Raw genomic sequence first — 20,150 nt, 5'->3', positions numbered from 1 at the left:
AACGGTCATTGTACTTTTTTTTCTCTGGATGCTGCCTGGCCTGCTGAGTTCCTCCAGGATTTTGAGTGTGATGCTTGGATTTCCAGCATCTACAGATTTTCTCCTGTTTATGATCAGATAGTAATCATGAACTGCTCTGCTCACTTACCAGGGACTCCAATGGCGGCAGTGATTGAGTACAATATTTTCTCCACGCTGATATATCCTTCAAGCATTGTGTCTGCCCGCCGATGTGTCCCGCTGTGCTACGGACGATCTCTCGAAATCAATTTTGAGTGAGAACGTTCCCGGGGTTTTTATTCCATTTAACGATCTCCACAGGGACAGATTTCAACAGAGCTAAAATATATAAAACAATACAAACTAATTGTTTCAGTCAAGTGAATACTCCAGGGTGACAGATTGTAATTAATTCGCTGCATTTATTGCGAACCTCGAAACAATGGAAATTGAAGCGACGCTCTTCGAGCAAAAGGAATATTATTTCAAACACCAGCAGACCTAATTCTCCACCTCAAGTTGTGCGTGTGATCACTACCAAGTTAGAAAGAGGGCTGTGCGATTCATAGGTTGAGTAATTAGCTTAACAGACTGGCAATACAACAGCCCGTCCACTCTGATTCTCTGCTCACTCTACTCAACCTCGATCTCACTCTCGACATCAACAGCCGTTTTGTATGCAATATTTCGAACTGGATCGAAAACAAAATAAAATTCTCTGCCTTCATCACCATTAAAGGAAACGTTAGGTGTGAAAAAGAAATGTTGCTGCCTTATATTTATTTTGCAACTACATGGACCATGGTATACAAATAGATGCAGAGCACGCTGGACTGTAAGGAAACACAGGCAGGTAACAGGGCAAAATTGCAGTCTGTGGTTGAGCCCAAGAGTAACATAGGGCCAAGATCGAAAAGCGTGAAGAATACAGGACTGAGGGTGTTATATTTGAATGGACGTAGCACATAGAATCAGGTAGATAAAGTTGTGGCGCAATTCAAGACTGGCAGGTGCGATGTTGTTGGCATCAGTGAGTCTGAAAGATATTTGAGAGCTTAACATTCAAGGATACACATTGATTCGAAAGGACAGGCAGGTAAGCAAATGGCTGGTGTGACTCTATTGGTAAAAATAAAATCTAATCTCTAGAAATGGGTGACATTGGATCGGAGGATGTAGAAGCCTTGTGCGTAGAATTAGGTAAATGTAAGTTAAGGGGTATGGGGGGCTATGGTCCTGGTTGAGGCCGATGACAGGCTCTGGCCATGTTTGTGAATCAAAGTCGAACGAGCTCATACCATGGAACAGGAGTGCCGGGTCAAAGGATCGTTTATATTATTGATTATGCTGAGAGTGCCCGTTTATTATTATCTTGAACTCTCCCTTTTTTTACGACTGGAGATTCGAAGATGTCCGCCTAAATGCCTTGGCTAAAGATCGTGCTGACTTGAAAGTGGAGACCAATGTTGAATCAAAGACTCGATGAGTCGATTTGCCTGATTCTGTCCCCATGCCACATCTGGTCCTATTGTTTCTTAAATACCACTTTTACTCTTCTTTTATTAAATTCTGTAGCGAGGTGTGCGTGCGAAGTGAAAATTATATACCTACGAAACAGAAAAGGTGCTTCTTCAAATCCTCCAGCTGTGCTAAATATTTTAATCCCCAGTGGAAATACAGCGCCAGAGACCAACCTGCAAGACGGAGCTTCAAAGTTCAAAGTTCAAGGTTCAAAGTAAAATTTTCAGCAGAATACGTGTAAATCAGCAAACACTACCTTGGGATTCACTTTCTTTCAATTATTCACATTCGGGCAGAGAAATACAATATAACCTAAGAAAAATACACAGAAACATAGACTGACAACAACCAAGGTGCGAAAAAGACTGCAAATTAAAAAGTACAAAACAGGATAATACTAAGAACATGCGCTGTAGAATCCTTGAAAGTGAGTCCATTGGTTGTGGAATTAGTTCAGAGTGAGGGTGAATGAAGTGAATCGCATTAGGGCTGAAGTTTCCACTTTGACCGGGTTCTCCTGTATTATTGGAATTGTACTCTTCCAAACAACAGGAATGTATCTATTGATAAACTACTTTGTTCAATTATTTCCGCAGAACAGATTTAAAAATATCTGCCAATTCTCCCAAGTGGCAGGGGATATTGGCGCAACCGGGCAAGTCAGAGGCACAACTGTTCAATAACACACTCTGTACTGGAGAAGAAATAGAAATTTTATTCAACGCAACTGGCAGGTCAGAGTAGTGGGGGATGGAACGTTGGGCATGTAGAGTCAGGAAATTTGAAGGAAGCTTGACCCAAAATCAGAGCCACAGAGCCGATTCAGCGGTAAATGATAACTTTAACAATAGACTGCAAAATAACAAGCTACGAGGAGACAACACGACAGGTAACTAGGTAAACTTTATGCAAGGAGAGTGAAGGCGAGTAGCAACTGGGAGAGGTTGGCTGGTTCAATGTGTGAACAAGGACCGTGACTGAGAACTGAGGTTAAATAGCCTGCAGGTTATAAGTCTGGAACAAGCGGCTGGTGAACCCTATGAGCTGGGAGGACTCTGGCAGGTGCCTGCATGTGTAGGCTGGGAGGCGTCAGCGGCAACAGGCCTGACATGTAAATGGGTTGTAGTCCGTGACAAGTCGACGTACTTAGTGGACGAGAACACACTTGGGAGGACCGGAGTATCGGTCTCGAGCTGGCAACCTATAAAAGAATTAAACTTTCAAGAATTCATATTTGAATCCTCCTTGTCAAGTCAAGTCAAGTCACTTTTATTGTCATTTCGACCATAACTGCTGGTACAGTACATAGTAAAAATGAGACAACGTTTTTCAGGACCATGGTGTTACATGACACAGTACAAAAAAAACTTGACTGAACTACGTAATAATAAAAACAACACACGCACACAACAACTACAGTAGACTACAGACCTACCCAGGACTGCATAAAGTGCACAAAGCAGTGCAGACATTACAATAAATACAAACGCAATAAACAGGACAATAGGGCAGTAAGGTGTCAGTCCAGGCTCTGGGTATTGAGGACTCTGATAGCTTGGGGGAAGTAACTGTTACATTGTCTGGTCGTGAGATCCCGAATGCGTTGGTGCCTTTCCCCAGACTGCAGGAGGGAGAAGAGATTGTATGAGGGGTGCGTGGGATCCTTCATAATGCTGTTTGCTTTGCGGATGCAGCGTGTAGTGTAAATGTCCGTAATGGCGGGAAAAGAGACCTTCTCAGCTGACCTCACTATCCGCTGCAGGGTCTTGCGATCCGAGATGGTGCAATTTCCGAACCAGGCAGTGATGCAGCTGCTCAGGATGCTCTCAATACAATCCCTATAGAATGTGATGAGGATGGGGGGTGGGAGATGGACTTTCCTCAGCCTTCACAGAAAGTAGGGACACTGCTGGGTTTTCTTTGCTATGGAGCTGGTGTTGAGGGACCAGGTGAGATTCTCCGCCAGGTGAACACCAAGAAATTTGGTGCTCTTAACGATCTCTACTGAGGAGCCGTCGATGTTCAGCGGGGAGTGGTCGCTCTGTGCCCTCCTGAAGTCAACAACCATATTTTTTTGTTTTGTTCACATTAAGAGACAGGTTGTTGGCTCTGCACCAGTCCGTTAGCCGCTGAACCTCTTCTCTGTATGCTGACTCGTCGTTCTTGCTGATGAGACCCACCACGGTTGTTTCATCGGCGAACTTGATGTGGTTTGAGCTGTGTGTTGCAGCACAGTTGTGGGTCAGCAGAGTGAACAGCAGTGGACTGAGCACACAGCCCTGGGGGGCCCCCGTGCTCAGTGTGATGGTGTTGGAGATGCTGCTCCCGATCCGGACTGACTGAGGTCTCCCAGTCAGGAAGTCTAGGATCCAGTTGCAGAGGGAGGTGTTCAGGCCCAGTAGGCTCAGCTTTCCAGTCAGTTTCTGAGGGATGATTGTGTTGAATGCTGAACTGGAGTCTATGAACAGCATCCGAACGTATGTGTCTTTTTTGTCCAGGTGGGTTAGGGCCAGGTGGAGGATGGTGGCAATGGCGTCATCTGTTGAGCGGTTGGGACGGTACCCAAACTGCAGGGGGTCCAGTGAGGGGGCAGCAGTGTCTTGATATGCCTCATGACGTGCCTCTCGAAACACTTAATGATGATGGATGTGAGCGCAACGGGACGGTAGTCATTTAGGCAGGACACTGAGACTTTTTCGGCATGGGGACGATGGTGGCGGTCTTGAAGCACGTTGGAACGGTGACGCTGCTCAGGGAGATGCTGAAAATGTCAGTGAGAACATCTGATAGATGGTCTGCACATCCTCTGAGCACTCTATCAGGAATGTTGTCTGGTCCAGCAGCCTTCCGTGGGTTGACCCTGTTGGTCATGTGGAAAAATGTGTGAAACTATATAATACAGTATGTGCATTCTGGTTTATGCACATTTATTCCACATCTGTATTTCAGCTTCTGAAATTATTTTAATATAATTCCTTATTCTTCATAACTATTGAACGTTCTTTTGTTGTATGTCGTGACCAGCCCAACCCACCTGGACAAACTTGTAAGTGTATAAGGGAATAAATTCCATCCTTGATCTTTGATCCTTGAACAGAAAAGCAAACAAAATAAAATGCTTCACGAGGTGATATGTGGTAATCCGTTGAGCAGGTACGGGAATGCATAGCTTTGAGATTAGATAAAGGTAAATAACAGGCTCTGCGTAGGTAAATAACTGTAAAGCATGCTCAGAATCGGAACACATAATCAGATTTATTATCACTGATATACAGTTTATCTGAAGTTTGCTGTTATTACATAACATATATTATTATTACAATTATAATTAAACTAACCGTCATTTTGAGGCGATGGGAGCAGACCTAAAAGCAAGTACTGAAGTACCAGGAACAGGACTGGGCGTTAGAAGGAAGCAAGGAAAATGGGGAAGAAAGGACACTGGACATGACACCGGCCCCGGACGAGACAAGAACTCCGGACCTGGGCTAGGACCTGTCTAGGATAGGGAACCAGAACATGGAACTGGGGACTAGGAGCCTGGGCTTGGAATCCGAGACAGAGACTGGACAAGGACCCAGAATCTGGGTCTCGACTCGGGCTCGAAGTCCAGAACCAGGCGAGGACATGACGAGGTTACAGGACGAGGATGACAGACTCCTGGACGGGACAAGGGAACCTCAGCACAGGACGAGGGAATCCCAGCACCGGGCTGGGCCGGGTACTCCTGTGCTGGGCGAGGCACTTAGACATGACGAGAACCCAGAGGGAGAGATAGCAGGACTGGACGTGAGACGACTGGACAAGGGAACCCCAGTACAGGACTAGGGAATCCCAGCACCGGGCTGGGCAAGGTGCTGCTGTGCTGGGCGAGGCACGTGGAGCCACAGAACATTACAGCACAGAAACAGGCCTTTTGGCCCTTTTTGGCTGTGCCCAACCATTTTTCTTCCTAGACCCACTGACCTGCACCTGGGCCATATCCCTCCAAACCCCTCCCATCCATATACCTGTCCAGGTTTTTCTCAAATGTCAAAAGTGAGCCCGCATTCACCACTTCATCTGGCAGCTCATTCCACACTCCAACCACTCTCTGCGTGAAGAAGCCCCCCCCCCACCCCATGTTTCCTTTAAACTTTTCCCCCTTCACCCTTAACCCATGACCTCTGGTTTTTTTCTCCCCTAGCCTCAGTGGAAAAAGCCTGCTTGCATTCACTCTATCTATACCCATCATAATTTTATACACCTCTATCAAATCACCCCTCATTCTCCTATGCTCCAGGGAATAAAGTCCTTACTTATTCAACCTTTCTCTGGAACTCAGTTTCTCAAGTCCCAGCAACATCCTTGTAAACCTTCTCTGCACTCTTTCAACCTTATTAATATCCTTCCTGTAATTAGGTGACCAAAACTGCACACAATACTCCAAATTCGGTCTCACCAATGTCTTATGCAACCTCACCATAACATTCCAACTCTTATACTCAATACTTTGATTTATAAAGGACATGGACATGACGAGAACCCCAGAGCCTTGGTCGAGGGAGAGACAACAGGACTGGACGTGAGACTACTGGACAAGGGAACCCCAGCTTAGGACGAGGGAATCCCAGCACCGGGCTGGGCAAGGTACTCCTGTGCTGGGCGAGGCACATGGACCTGACGAGGTCACAGAGCCTACGGAGAGACAGGGACATAGAACACCGAGCTGGGACCCCTCCTTGGGTCCAGGACGTAGGGCCGGGACTCATTACACAGAACACCAAACACGACGAGACAGTTCCCAACGCTAGGTAGCGGCAAGACGGCCGGACCTACCTAACGAAGGCGTGGACACAGACAGACAGTTTCAACATGGCGAGGCTCCAGACACAGGCGAGGCGAGGCAAGGCTCCAGGCAGAGGCAAGGCTAGGCTCCAGGCCGAGGCGAAGCGAGGCGAGGCAAGGCTCCAGGACGAGGCGAAGGGAGGCGAGGCAAGGCTCCAGGCCGAGGCGAGGCAAGGCGAAGCTCCAGGAGGAAGGTGAAGGGAAGGGATACAGACAAGGGGGTTTGGACAGGACAATCCAGCAGCCAGAGGCTGAATCCTGAAGCTATTTAAGAATCCAGCCCAAACGGGAATCAGCTGCCTCAACAGAAACTGGGGCAACCCGGAAAACCTGGGATAAGGAGAATGGACCGGACAGCGAACCGAAATGCGGATTTCACAGACTGAACCTTGACACTAGCAGTGCAAACATAGTGAAGCTGTCTCTGTGTTTAAGGTATGTGCTTAGATGGAAGACAACGTGAGATAAAAAACGAAAGTGTTAGGAATGAGGTCTTGAAAGGTATAAAAGGCTATTCCTTCGTGTAATGGGGAGTAGGGTCGAACCGCCAGCTTAAGGGACAGACTGACAGAAAGCAGAGAGAATGTGCGGCAGGCTGCTGGGTACTTGGAATTCCCCTTCGGCGTTGTATCCGATTAGCTGGTAATTACTTATTCCTCTGCATTTCATTGAAGTGGTTCATGTGCAGTTTTTATATGTCTAATGAAGTAGTCTTCTATCACTTAACAGTGTTTAATGTCTCTTTTGTTTGCAAAAGAATCTTCAAAAAGTGGTGCCTCGAGAAGGCGGTATGTATCATAAAGAATCAACGCCATGAAGGCTTTTCATTAGTACCATCGGGGAGGAGGTGCAGGAGTCTGAGAACGAACACTCATCGTTTTAGGAGCCGTTTCTTCCTGAACGGTCCATGGATCATGAACAGTATCTCACTTTTCCTCGTTGCCATGGTTATTTATTTCACTTGATTGCTACGTTTTGTAACACTTCTGTTTTACACTGCACTGCTGTACAAAACAACAAATTTGACGATACATATCACTGATAGTTAAATGTGATTCTGATTCTGAGTACCATTTCTTGCTGAATCGGGTAGGACATGGACGGACTGGAGAATATTTAATTGCGCTCCCAGTAACAGAGCGGTGGTAAGGACAGCGTTTCTAACACGTTGACACCCGGGCCCTGAACATGAAAGAGTTGTGCATGTGGAACCACGTGACACCTGTTCTGCGTGGACGAGTCTGTCACTCGCACTGTGGGCTCAAACACAATGAACAAGTGAATATTTCACCCGGTGTAGCTCAACAACGTGTCTCAGAAAGCACAACTCATGCATTGCACCCGGCGCTCAGATAACCCTGTCCGAAACAACTAATTTAAGCCCATCAAACGGGTTTTTCATTCTTCTATAGGTGGGTTTGGGAATTGGAGCGAGGACACTCGGCACTTAAGTCTCATTTGGGCCACAATATATAGCCCTTGTGCCACACTTAGAAAGAAGAGAATACTCTAGTTCATGTAAGATATGTAGAACTGAATGCAACGACATTCTTCGATACTGTTGGGACAATGCCCATTGCTTAATTATAACCAGTCCGGTAGTTGACTATTAACTGGAATCTCCTAATCATTCACACCTGCAGATGACAAACAAGGAACCCAGTTGAATTAAACGTAGAAATATTAAACGCAGTGAAAGTCAACACGACTGAACTGTAAGTGCCGTGGCTTCCCGCGCATTTAGAGAGGGTGAGAAACAGAGACACAAGGGAAACAGATCTTTAAATAGACATATTCCTTACGCAGATGATCGATCAGCAAAATAAAAGGAACCAAATTCCAGAACAGCTGCCGTTCCAGATTCCTGATTGGTAAGTCATTAGCCATGGTTGAAACTTAGGTCACGATTTGTTTCATCTCTTGGATCTCAGCAGGTATTTGGGGTTGATGAAATGCGGACCATTTCTACAGTTATTCCTTCACCTAAGGCGACCATGCCGGGTCTCTGCTGAGGGCTAACCTGGCAGGCAACTGAAATGTCATGATTATCCGTAGCTTCTCTCCGAGAGTCTATGACCTCCCATCCCTTCGCTTTCATTTAAGTGTACCCCTTCAGCAGTTGTGTTCATTTAGTCAATCATCTGGCCCGGGGATTGCGAATTCATTCCCGCCGATTCTTGCGAAGGAGATACCGAGCAGAATTCTTCAATCGCTGTATTCTCGGCTAAAATTCTAGGTTAGACCCAACGCCGACGAAGGACCGACGAAGAACTTCCAAGTCAAGTTTACAAAAGAGCGGGATGCCATTCTCTAGCATTTGCAGGTACTCTTAGTGCTCTGCAATATTAGAGCCGCCGAGGCTGGCAGTTGTGCAACACATCTGTTAGCTGCGTGCTATAGGTTTCCGCTGTATTTTCTGTCAGTTCTGTTGTATATATTGTGCATTCTGTAGCCGCCGATAACATCTGCACTGTTTGACACACGTTGGAATAATAACATCAATGAAACGTTTCGAAGCCTTGTTTATTTTATGTATATATCAACCTTCATGCACATAAATGTTCAATGTCGTGAGGCGCGGCTCTCTGGATTACAAAATAATTTCTTTCATGCGGAATGTAATTAAACCTTTTCCACAATTCTATATTTAGAAGCTGGTGTGGGCCGCGTTCTCTTGGCAAATAATACACTGAACAGCATCTCGTCAAATCCACAAAAATCATCAATACCGAATAGTCTTTCAATTTTTGTTTCGAACAACAGGCGGGGCATTTAAGTAGGATTTTACAATTCAGCCAGAGCTTTAGTCGGATAACCAAGCTGTCGTGCCTGAATTCATGTCAGATGTTTCCTGTTAAGTATTGAACAACGATTGATTACTCGTTTCGGAACACAGTCTCTAAGATGTTTGTATTTCTTTCCCGTGAGGGCGTGAGTTTCCTCCCGGTGCTCCGGTTTCCGAGAACGTACCGGACAGTAGGTTAATTGGTCATTGTAGATTGTCGGGTGATTACACTCGGGTTTTTGAGCGGCCTTCACTCGGAGATCTGAAGCGTGAGAAGACGTAACTCAGTCAGGTTCGCCGAGCGGGTACGCAAGGCATCGATTCCCGGCAGTTGGGTGATTTGATCAGCGATCGGGATTGATTGGCAAGACCAAATTAAAATAAGTCAGGGGCAAGTTGTCGGAGGGGACAGTTCTTTGCGTGGAGCTTTTGAACTTTATTCTTTGAGGATTCAGCGAGGAGAGGCTTTGCTCAGAGAAAGCGAAAAGCTGCAGGTAGATTTTCCCCACGATTTATTTATCGATTTTCCTTATTTATATTTGCTCGGTTAGCGGTGACAGACAGGATAGACGAATGCTCCTACTGCGGATTGTGGTAAGGCAGGGAGACCTCCAGTGTCCCTGACGATTTCCTGTGTAAAAAAGTGCATCCAGCTGCTGCTTCTAACACGTTACATTCAGGAGTTTGATCTGGAACCGGACGAACCCCGGGTCATTCGTGAAGATAGACAGACAGGCATACTTTATTGATCCCGAGGGAAATGGGGTCTCGTTAGGGAGTGATAGGTAGGACATATAGACAGGTGGATGCAGGACACGGGAACTGAGAGTCTTAGGAACCGGGGAGGGGGTGTTAAACAGCCTGTGCAGAGTGCTCCTGTCATCAAAAGGTATACCTCTTCGAATACTGTTGGGGTGTGGTGATAAACTAGCAAAGGAAAGTCACAGCAGTCAGATCTCTTGCGATAGTCGGGCTATGTGACTCAGAAGCGAAGAGGGGAAGAAGAGCTGTGATGATAGGAGATTCGTTAGTTAAGGGATCAGAAAGGAGGTTTTGTAGACAAGAACGATATTCACCGGTGGTATGTTGCCTCCTGGGTGTCAGGGTCCGGGACATCTCGGATCTATTGCTCATAGCATTCTTACGTGGGAGGGTGAACAGCCAGAGGTCGTGGTCCGTGTAGGTTCAAATGACGTGGTTAGGAACAGTGACAAGGTTTAGCAAATTGAATTCAGAGAATTAGGTGCTAGGTTAAAGGGCAGAACCTCCAGGGTTGTGACCTCAGGTTGGCTACCTGATCCACATGCCAGTAGGGCCAGAGGTGGGAAGATTATTCAGTTTAATACGTAGCTAAGGAATTGTTGTGGGAGGGATGGCGTCAGATTTTTAGATCATTGGGCTTTTTCCAGAGAAGATGGAACTTGTACAGAAGAGACGGTTTGCACACTGAACGTCAAGTGGACTAATGTCCTAGCGCGAAGGTCTGCTTTGGCTGCAAGTAGGGTTTTAAACTAGAGTTGCAAAGGATGGGAAGCATAGTGTCAGAACAATTAGTGCGGAGGTTGTGGAGACAGATGGAAATATCTCCAGTGAGGTGCTATGGTTGGAACAGAGGATAAGAAAGATAAGATCGCGTTAATGGACAATATTATTTATCACCTAATGGTAAGTTGAACTTAGAGGTACAGAATTGTAGAGAGGTCGCTGACTGCTGCAAGAAACATGAAATTGTTACAGTAGGTGATTTTAACTGTGAAAGGACTAGATGGGATAGAGTTTGCCAAATGTGTTTAGGAAAGCTTCCTTAATCTGTACGTAGAACTCCCAACGAGAAAGTGTGCTATACTTTCTCATCTGATACATCTGAATGTAACTTTTCACTCTCCAACTATTCTATTCTATTATGTAATAACTATTATATTCCGATCACTGCCTGCTAAGGATTTCTTTACCTTAAGCTCCCTAATTAAATCTCAAATCTCTGATCCATCACCTCCTCATTCTCCCGTATGAAGCGGCTGTTATATAGCTGCTGCTCAAATTCCATAACACGATTGGTAAGGACCGGCAGTTGGATGCATTTCATACAGATGCAGTTATCAAGGAGCCTGAAGATCTCACAGCGTTCCCACATCTCTGACACTGGACCCATTATCAATATGTAGTTTAAAAAAAACTAAGAGAGAATTTTCCCCTCTGCTCCCCTAAGGTTCATGGGCCGAATCCTCAAGCTAGCCACTCTAACAATGTCCACTCACAAAATAGCCGCTCCGCTTAAGCTAACTTCTTTCTGTTGGACGTTGCCAAATGCCGAATAAATTACGAAGGTTGAAGGCCGTCGAGATGTCCCGAATGCCCGTCCTCGTTATAAAGCTAGCGCTGGCTTTACAAGACCTGAACTTTACCCATCTAGCCCCTCTGGTGCTACTGATGACATGGAGCTGGCGGCGGATGGGACTATCCGTGCCCGGGCGTGATGCCTGGGAGATCAAACGGTGAATGCGAGGAGCTGGAGACATAGCCGCCACCACAAACCTGAACTCATGGCGCGACTTTATTAATGAAATGAAGCAGTGAGGTGACCGGATACTTCACCGCGCTCTTCACCTGCTCCCTGAACTTAGACTGAGTCAACGCGTAAATCAATGTGTTGGCACAGCAGCCGAAATTCCTCAGCAAGTACCCGACGTAGTGAAAGAACCATTCGGAATCATTATAATCTGTTCCTGTGACCTGATAATAGATTAATTCTATAACCACCGTCATCCACAGGAGGATGAAGCTGCCGGATAGGGTGAAGAGTAAAACCACGGACCGTCTCCTGTTCTCCATCTCCGGGTCACTGCGATTCTCTCTCTTGGTATGACCCCTCAGACCCTTACGGACACGGCTGGCCACTATAATGTGCCTGACTGTTAGAACGTTGAATAGCAAAATTGCAGCGAAGGGGAGGAACGGAGTTAAAACTGTATCAAACCAGTCAAATTTCACCCAGCCGGGATCAGTGAAATAACTTTCCACCGTTGCACAGAACCACGGTACGTTGTTGATTATCTCTCTGGGTTCTCGTGTGAAGTAGCGGGGAACGTTTTTCAGACAGCACAAAACGCCAGTTGTTGTTAGAACCACAGCCGCAGATTTCCCGGTGCAATACTTTGTTTTCAGTCTCCGGCAACAAATGGCGACAAACCGATCAAAGGTGAAAGTGACGGTGAACCAGACAGAACAGTCTGTGGCTGTGAACCTCAGTACATCGCGAAAACTGCACAAAGGGGTGAACTCTAGGAAAGTCGCCGGAAAGTAATGAGAAGTAACCCGATGCAAAATGATTTCGGTGACGATGGTCAGTAGATCCGCCGCTGCCATGGCCACCAGGTAGCGAGTGGTGCACGTGGAGAGGCCGCACTTTCCCCGGGACAGGATCACAATCGCCACGATGTTCACTGAAGAGAGAGACGAGAACACATTCTCTGGTGTGAAAGCACGCTCTGGTTTTCTCTGAAGAGCTCATTTTGGAGTCGGTGAGTGGCTACAAATACATTATCAGACGCGGGTGGAAATGTGTCCAAGGTGCCTTAGGGGTGAAGAATTTTTAAAAATATTATAATTAAATATTACAAACCAATATTTATTGCATGGAACAGGCCCTTCTGGTTCAATGAAACAACCGTCCAGCAACCCATCTATTTAACCTTACCCTAACCATACCCTGTTCGCAGGACCATTTACCGTGACGAATTAGCCTCCTAACCGGTGCGTCTTTGGACTGTCGGAGGAAACTGCAGCAAATGGTGGAAACCCACGCTCTCCTGAGGAAGACGTACAATCTTCTCACGGAGGACTCGGAGTTGAACTCCGAACGCAGGTGCCCCGAGCTGTAACAGGGTGGCATTACCCTCTACTCGCTGCCAGTAAGGTGATGGGTGGGGTAAAGGGGCGGGTAAATCGAGCTGCAATGAGTAACTTTGGACGGAGTTGTCCTTTCAGTGCGAATCCTAATTGCGGATGGCAGGGGCATCTGGGAACCAGCGACAGAGTGGCTCCGTTAATCGATTAATTCTACCGTGAGTTCTATTCAGTAGCGCACGCCGACATTTCCGTGGTTCAGATGATCGGACCAACACGCTGCGGAACAAAACCGTGACAGACCCCGCAGTGCGAGGTGTTCACGGGACCAGGTGATCGCCCTGATAAATAACTCATAAACAGTCACCTCAGAATGTGGACCCCTCCCAGTCACAGGGTCTTGGAGAGACGCCGGTACACAACACTGGTACAACTGTGGACAACGTGCGGCCCAGTCGATGGATTGTAGTGAATTACATGTTGGAACAAAAGAAGTTTGTTTTCCGTTGTTTGAAAATGAGAAAACTCGGGATTAATTTAGCAGAGACAATGCCGCTCACTGTTTGTTTACGTAACGATCACCATTTGGGAATCCTGTAGCATCATTAAAATTACATCAAAGCTGGTTAGCACACGTAGGTACTAATCACAAAATGCTGGAAGAACTCAGCAGGCCAGGCAGCGTCGAGGAAAAGACTGCCGAAGGGTTTCGACGCGAAACGGTCACTGTACTTTTTTTCCACTAGATGCTGCCTGGCCTGCTGAGTTCCTCCGGCAATTTGAGTGTGATGCTTGGATTTCCAGCATCTACAGATTTTCTCCTGTTTATGATCAGATAGTAATCATGAACTGCTCTGCTCACTTACCAGGAACTCCAATGGCGGCAGTGATTGAGTACAATATTTTCTCCACGCTGATATATCCTTCAAGCATTGTGTCTGCCCGCCGATGTGTCCCCCTGTGCTCCGGACCATCTCTCGAAATCAATTTTGAGTGAGAACGTTCCCGGGGTTTTTATTCCATTTAACGATCTCCACAGGGACAGATTTCAACAGAGCTAAAATATATAAAACAATACAAACTAATTGTTTCAGTCAAGTGAATACTCCAGGGTGACAGATTGTAATTAATTCGCTGCATTTATTGCGAAACTCGAAACAATGGAAATTGAAGCGACGCTCTTCGAGCAAAAGGAATATTGTTTCAAACACCAGCAGACCTAATTCTCCACCTCAAGTTGTGCGTGTGATCACTACCAAGTTAGAAAGAGGACTGTACGATTCATAGGTTGAGTAATTAGCTTAACAGACTGGCAATACAACAGCCCGTCCACTCTGATTCTCTGCTCACTCTACTCAACCTCGATCTCACTCTCGACATCAACAGCCGTTTTGTATGAAATATTTCGAACTGGATCGAAAACAAAATAAAATTCTCTGCCTTCATCACCATTAAAGGAAATGTCAGGTGTGAAAAAGAAATGTTGCTGCCTTATATTTATTTTGCAACTACATGGACCATGGTATACAAATAGATGCAGAGCACGCTGGACTGTAAGGAAACACAGGCAGGTAACAGGGCAAAATTGCAGCCTGTGGTTGAGTCCAAGAGTAACATAGGGCTAAGATCGAAAAGCGTGAAGAATACAGGACTGAGGGTGTTATATTTGAATGTACGTAGCACATAGAATCAGGTAGGTGAAGTTGTGGCCCAATTAAAGACTGGCAGGTGCGATGTTGTTGGCATCAGTGAGTCGTGGCTGAGATATTTGGGAGCTTAACATTCAAGAATACACATTGATTCGAAAGGACAGGCAGGTAAGCAGATGGCTGGTGTGACTCTGTTGGTAAAAATAAAATCTAATCTCTAGAAATGGGTGACATTGGATCGGAGGATGTAGAAGCCTTGTGCGTAGAATTAGGTAAATGTAAGTTAGGGGTATGGGGGGCGATGGTCCCGGTTGAGGCCGATGACAGGCTCTGGCCATGTTTGTGAATCAAAGTCGAACGAGCTCATACCATGGAACAGGAGTGCCGGGTCAAAGGATCGTTTATATTATTGATTATGCTGAGAGTGCCCGTTTATTATTATCTTGAACTCTCCCTTTTTTACGACTGGAGATTCGAAGAGGTCCGCCTAAATGCCTTGGCTAAAGATCGTGCTGACTTGAAAGTGGAGACCAATGTTGAATCAAAGACTCGATGAGTCGATTTGCCTGATTCTGTCCCCATGCCACATCTGGTCCTATTGTTTCTTAAATACCACTTTTACTCTTCTTTTATTAAATTCTGTAGCGAGGTGTGCGTGCGAAGTGAAAATTATATATCTACGAAACAGAAAAGGTGCTTCTTCAAATCCTCCAGCTGTGCTAAATATTTTAATCCCCAGTGGAAATACAGCGCCAGAGACCAACCTGCAAGACAGAGCTTCAAAGTTCAAAGTTCAAGGTTCAAAGTAAAATTTTCAGCAGAATACGTGTAAATCAGCAAACACTACCTTGGGATTCACTTTCTTTCAGTCATTCACATTCGGGCAGAGAAATACAATATAACCTATGAAAAATACACAGAAACATAGACTGACAACAACTGAGGTGCGAAAAAGACAAACTGCAAAGTAAAAATTACAAAACAGAATATTAGTAAGAACATGCATTGTAGAATCCTTGAATGTGAGTCCATTGGTTGTGGAATTAGTTCAGAGTGAGGGTGAATGAAGTGAATCGCTTTCGGGCTGAAGTTTCCACTTTGACCGGGTTCTCCAGTGTTATTGGAATTGTACTCTTCCAAACAACAGGAATGTATCTATTGGTAAACTACTTTGTACATGTATTACCGCAGAACAGATTTAAAAATATCTGCCAATTCTCCCAAGTGGCAGGGGATATTGGCGCAACCGGGCAAGTCAGAGGCACAACTGTTCAATAACACACTCTGTACTGGAGAAGAAATAGAAATTTTATTCAACGCAACTGGCAGGTCAGAGTAGTGGGGGATGGAACGTTGGGCATGTAGAGTCAGGAAATGTGAAGGAAGCTTGACCCAAAATCAGAGCCACAGAGCCGATTCAGCGGTGAATGATAACTTTAATAGACTACAAAATAACAAACAAAATACGAGGAGACAATACGACAGGTAATAGGTAAACTTTACGCAAGGAGAGTGAAGGCTAGTAGCAACTGGGAGAGGTTGGCTGGTTCAATGTTTGAACAAGGACCTGGCTGAGAACTGAGGTTAAATATCCTGCAGGTTATAAGTCTGGAACAAGTGGCTGGTGAACCCTATGAACTGCGAGGACACTGGCAGGTGCCTGCATGTGTAGGCTGGGAGGCGTCAGCGGGAGCAGGCCTGACATGTAAGTGGGTTGTAGTCCTTGACAAGTCGACGTACTTAGTGGACGAGAACACACTGGGAGGACCGGAGTGTCGGTCTCGAGCTGGCAACCTATAAAAGAATTAAACTTTCAAGAATTCATATTTGATTCCTCCTTGTCATGTGAAAAAATGTTGAAAACTATGAAATATTGCATTCTGTTATTTCTAGTATGTGCATTCTGGTTTATTCCACATCTGCATTTCATCTTCTGAAATTATTTTAATATAATTCCTTATTTTTCGTAACTATTGAATGTTCTTTTGTTGTATTTCGTGACCGGACCAACACGCCTGAACAAACTAAGTGTATAAGGGAATAAATTCCATCTTTGATCTATGATCCTCGCACAAAAAAGCATACAAACTAAAACGCTTTACGATGTGATATGTGGTAATCCGTTGAGCAGGTACGGGAATGCATAGCTTTGAGATTAGATAAAGGTAAATAACAGGCTCTGCGTAGGTAAGTAACTGTAAAGCATGCTCAGAATCGGAACACATAATCAGATTTATTATCACTGATATACAGTTTATCTGGAGTTTGTTGTTATTACATAAATTATATTGTAAATTACAATTATAATTGAACTAGCAGTGCAAACATAGTGAAGCTGTCTCTGTGTTTAAGGTATGTGCTTAGATGGAAGACAACGTGAGATTAAAAAAAAGCGAAAGTGTTAGGAATGAAGTCTTGAAAGGTGTAAAAGGCTATTCCTTTGTGTAATGGGGAGTAGGGCCGAAACCTCAGCTTAAGGGACAGACTGACAGAAAGCAGAGAGAATGTGCGGCAGGCTGCTGGGTACTTGGAATTCCCCTTCGGCGTTGTATCCGATTAGCTGGTAATTACTTATTCCTCTGCATTTCATTGAAGTGGTTCATGTGCAGTTTTTATATGTCTAATGAAGTAGTCTTCTATCACTTAACAGTGTTTAATGTCTCTTTTGTTTGCAAAAGAATCTTCAAAAAGTGGTGCCTCGAGAAGGCGGTATGTATCATAAAGAATCAACGCCATGAAGGCTTTTCATTAGTACCATCGGGGAGGAGGTGCAGGAGTCTGAGAACGAACACTCATCGTTTTAGGAGCCGTTTCTTCCTGAACGGTCCATGGATCATGAACAGTATCTCACTTTTCCTCGTTGCCATGGTTATTTATTTCACTTGATTGCTACGTTTTGTAACACTTCTGTTTTACACTGCACTGCTGTACAAAACAACAAATTTGACGATACATATCACTGATAGTTAAATGTGATTCTGATTCTGAGTACCATTTCTTGCTGAATCGGGTAGGACATGGACGGACTGGAGAATATTTAATTGCGCTCCCAGTAACAGAGCGGTGGTAAGGACAGCGTTTCTAACACGTTGACACCCGGGCCCTGAACATGAAAGAGTTGTGCATGTGGAACCACGTGACACCTGTTCTGCGTGGACGAGTCTGTCACTCGCACTGTGGTGCTCAAACACAATGAACAAGTGAATATTTCACCCGGTGTAGCTCAACACCGTGTCTCATAAAGCACAACTCATGCATTGCACCCGGCGCTCAGATAACCCTGTCCGAAACAACTAATTTAAGCCCATCAAACGGGTTTTTCATTCTTCTATAGGTGGGTTTGAGAATTGGAGCGAGGACACTCGGCACTTAAGTCTCATCTGTGCCAGAATATATTGTCCTTGTGCCACATTTAGAAAGAAGAGAATACTCTAGTTCATGTAAGATAGGTAGATCTGAATGCATCGACATTCTTCGATACTGTTGGGACAATTCCCATTGCTTAATTATAACCAGTCCGGTAGTTGACTATTAACTGGAATCTCCTAATCATTCACACCTGCAGATGACAAACAAGGAACCCAGTTGAATTAAACGTAGAAATATTAAACGCAGTGAAAGTCAACACGACTGAACTGTAAGTGCCGTGGCTTCCCGCGCATTTAGAGAGGGTGAGAAACAGAGACACAAGGGAAACAGATCTTTAAATAGACATATTCCTTACGCAGATGATCGATCAGCAAAATAAAAGGAGCCAAATTCCAGAACAGCTGCCGTTCCAGATTCCTGATTGGTATGTCATTAGCCATGGTTGAAACTTAGGTCATGATTTGTTTCATCTCTTGGATCTCAGCAGGTATTTGGGGTTGATGAAATGCGGACCATTTCTACAGTTATTCCTTCACCTAAGGCGACCATGCCGGGTCTCTGCTGAGGGCTAACCTGGCAGGCAACTGAAATGTCATGATTATCCGTAGCTTCTCTCCGAGAGTCTATGACCTCCCATCCCTTCGCTTTCATTTAAGTGTACCCCTTCAGCAGTTGTGTTCATTTAGTCAATCATCTGGCCCGGGGATTGCGAATTCATTCCCACCGATTCTTGCGAAGGAGATACCGAGCAGAATTCTTCAATCGCTGTATTCTCGGCTAAAATTCTAGGTTAGACCCAACGCCGACGAAGGACCGACGAAGAACTTCCAAGTCAAGTTTACAAAAGAGCGGGATGCCATTCTCTAGCATTTGCAGGTACTCCTAATGCTCTGCAATATTAGAGCCGCCGAGGCAGGTAACCTGCCCTGGCAGTTGTGCAACACATCTGTTAGCTGCGTGCTATAGGTTCCCGCTGTATTTTCTGTCAGTTCTGTTGTATATATTGTGCATTCTGTAGCCGCCGATAACATCTGCACTGTTTGACACACGTTGGAATAATAACATCAATGAAACGTTTCGAAGCTTTGTTTATTTTATGTATATATTAACCTTCATACATATAAATATTCAATGTCGTGATGCGCGGCTCTCTGGATTACAAAATAATTTCTTTCATGCGGAATGTAATTAAATCTTTTCCACAATTCTATATTTAGAAGCTGGTGTGGGCCGCGTTCTCTTGGCAAATGATACACTGAACAGCATCTCGTCAAATCCACAAAAATCATCAATACCGTACAGTCTTTCAATTTTTGTTTCGAACAACAGGCGGGACATTTAAATAGGATTTTACAATTCAGTCAGAGCTTTAGTCGGATGACCAAGCTGTCGTGCCTGTATTCATGTCAGATTTTTCCTGTTAAGTATTGAACAACGATTGTTTACTCGTTTCGGAACACAATCTGCTGTATCTTTGGATGTGAAGATTTCTTAAGTTTGTCATAGCCGGAGCTGGGGGCAGTGGGTGACTCGTGAGGATAAGATCCCACTGTCTATTAAATGCTCCAAATGGCGTGCATCTCAAATAACCTCTGATAACTAAGTCCAACTCCCAACCTTCACGTGTGGCTGAGCTACTAACCCCGGCCGTCAAAAGAAGGGGCAAAGGCTGGCTACTGACGCGTTAGTCGCTTCGGGTAGATGGAGCTCTTTGGCCGTGGTTGGCAGTTCGTCCAGGAAGAGGAGAACTCCGATGTCAAGCCTCCTCCTCCTTGCGGCTATACCCACACCACGGTGAGGTGCTTCGGGAGAAATCCCCGAGGAAAACCGCGGAGCTGGAGACCCTGAGGTGTTGAGTTTAACGCTGACCGGAAGCTCCTGCGACGCCGCTGGTGCCAAACTGTGTCCACCTCGGACGTTATTTTGGATTCACCAGCTGCGGGTAGGGAAGCATGCTGCATGGTCAGCGGCTTGTTCTCCATATCGTACTGCTCTAGCTTGTGTACGACAGATCGGACGCAACATCCATGGTCGACCCCGACCCCGACCAACGGAGGGCCTCACTACGATATGGAGTTCCAAGATTTGGACTTGGACAACGGAGAAGAACTGGCTAACAGTTTGTTCAAGTATTTCGGCGATTGACTATATAT

Source organism: Hemitrygon akajei, chromosome 31 (assembly GCF_048418815.1).
Source record: "Hemitrygon akajei chromosome 31, sHemAka1.3, whole genome shotgun sequence".
NCBI classification, from domain to species: domain Eukaryota; kingdom Metazoa; phylum Chordata; class Chondrichthyes; order Myliobatiformes; family Dasyatidae; genus Hemitrygon; species Hemitrygon akajei.
This window is presented reverse-complemented; position numbering follows the sequence as displayed.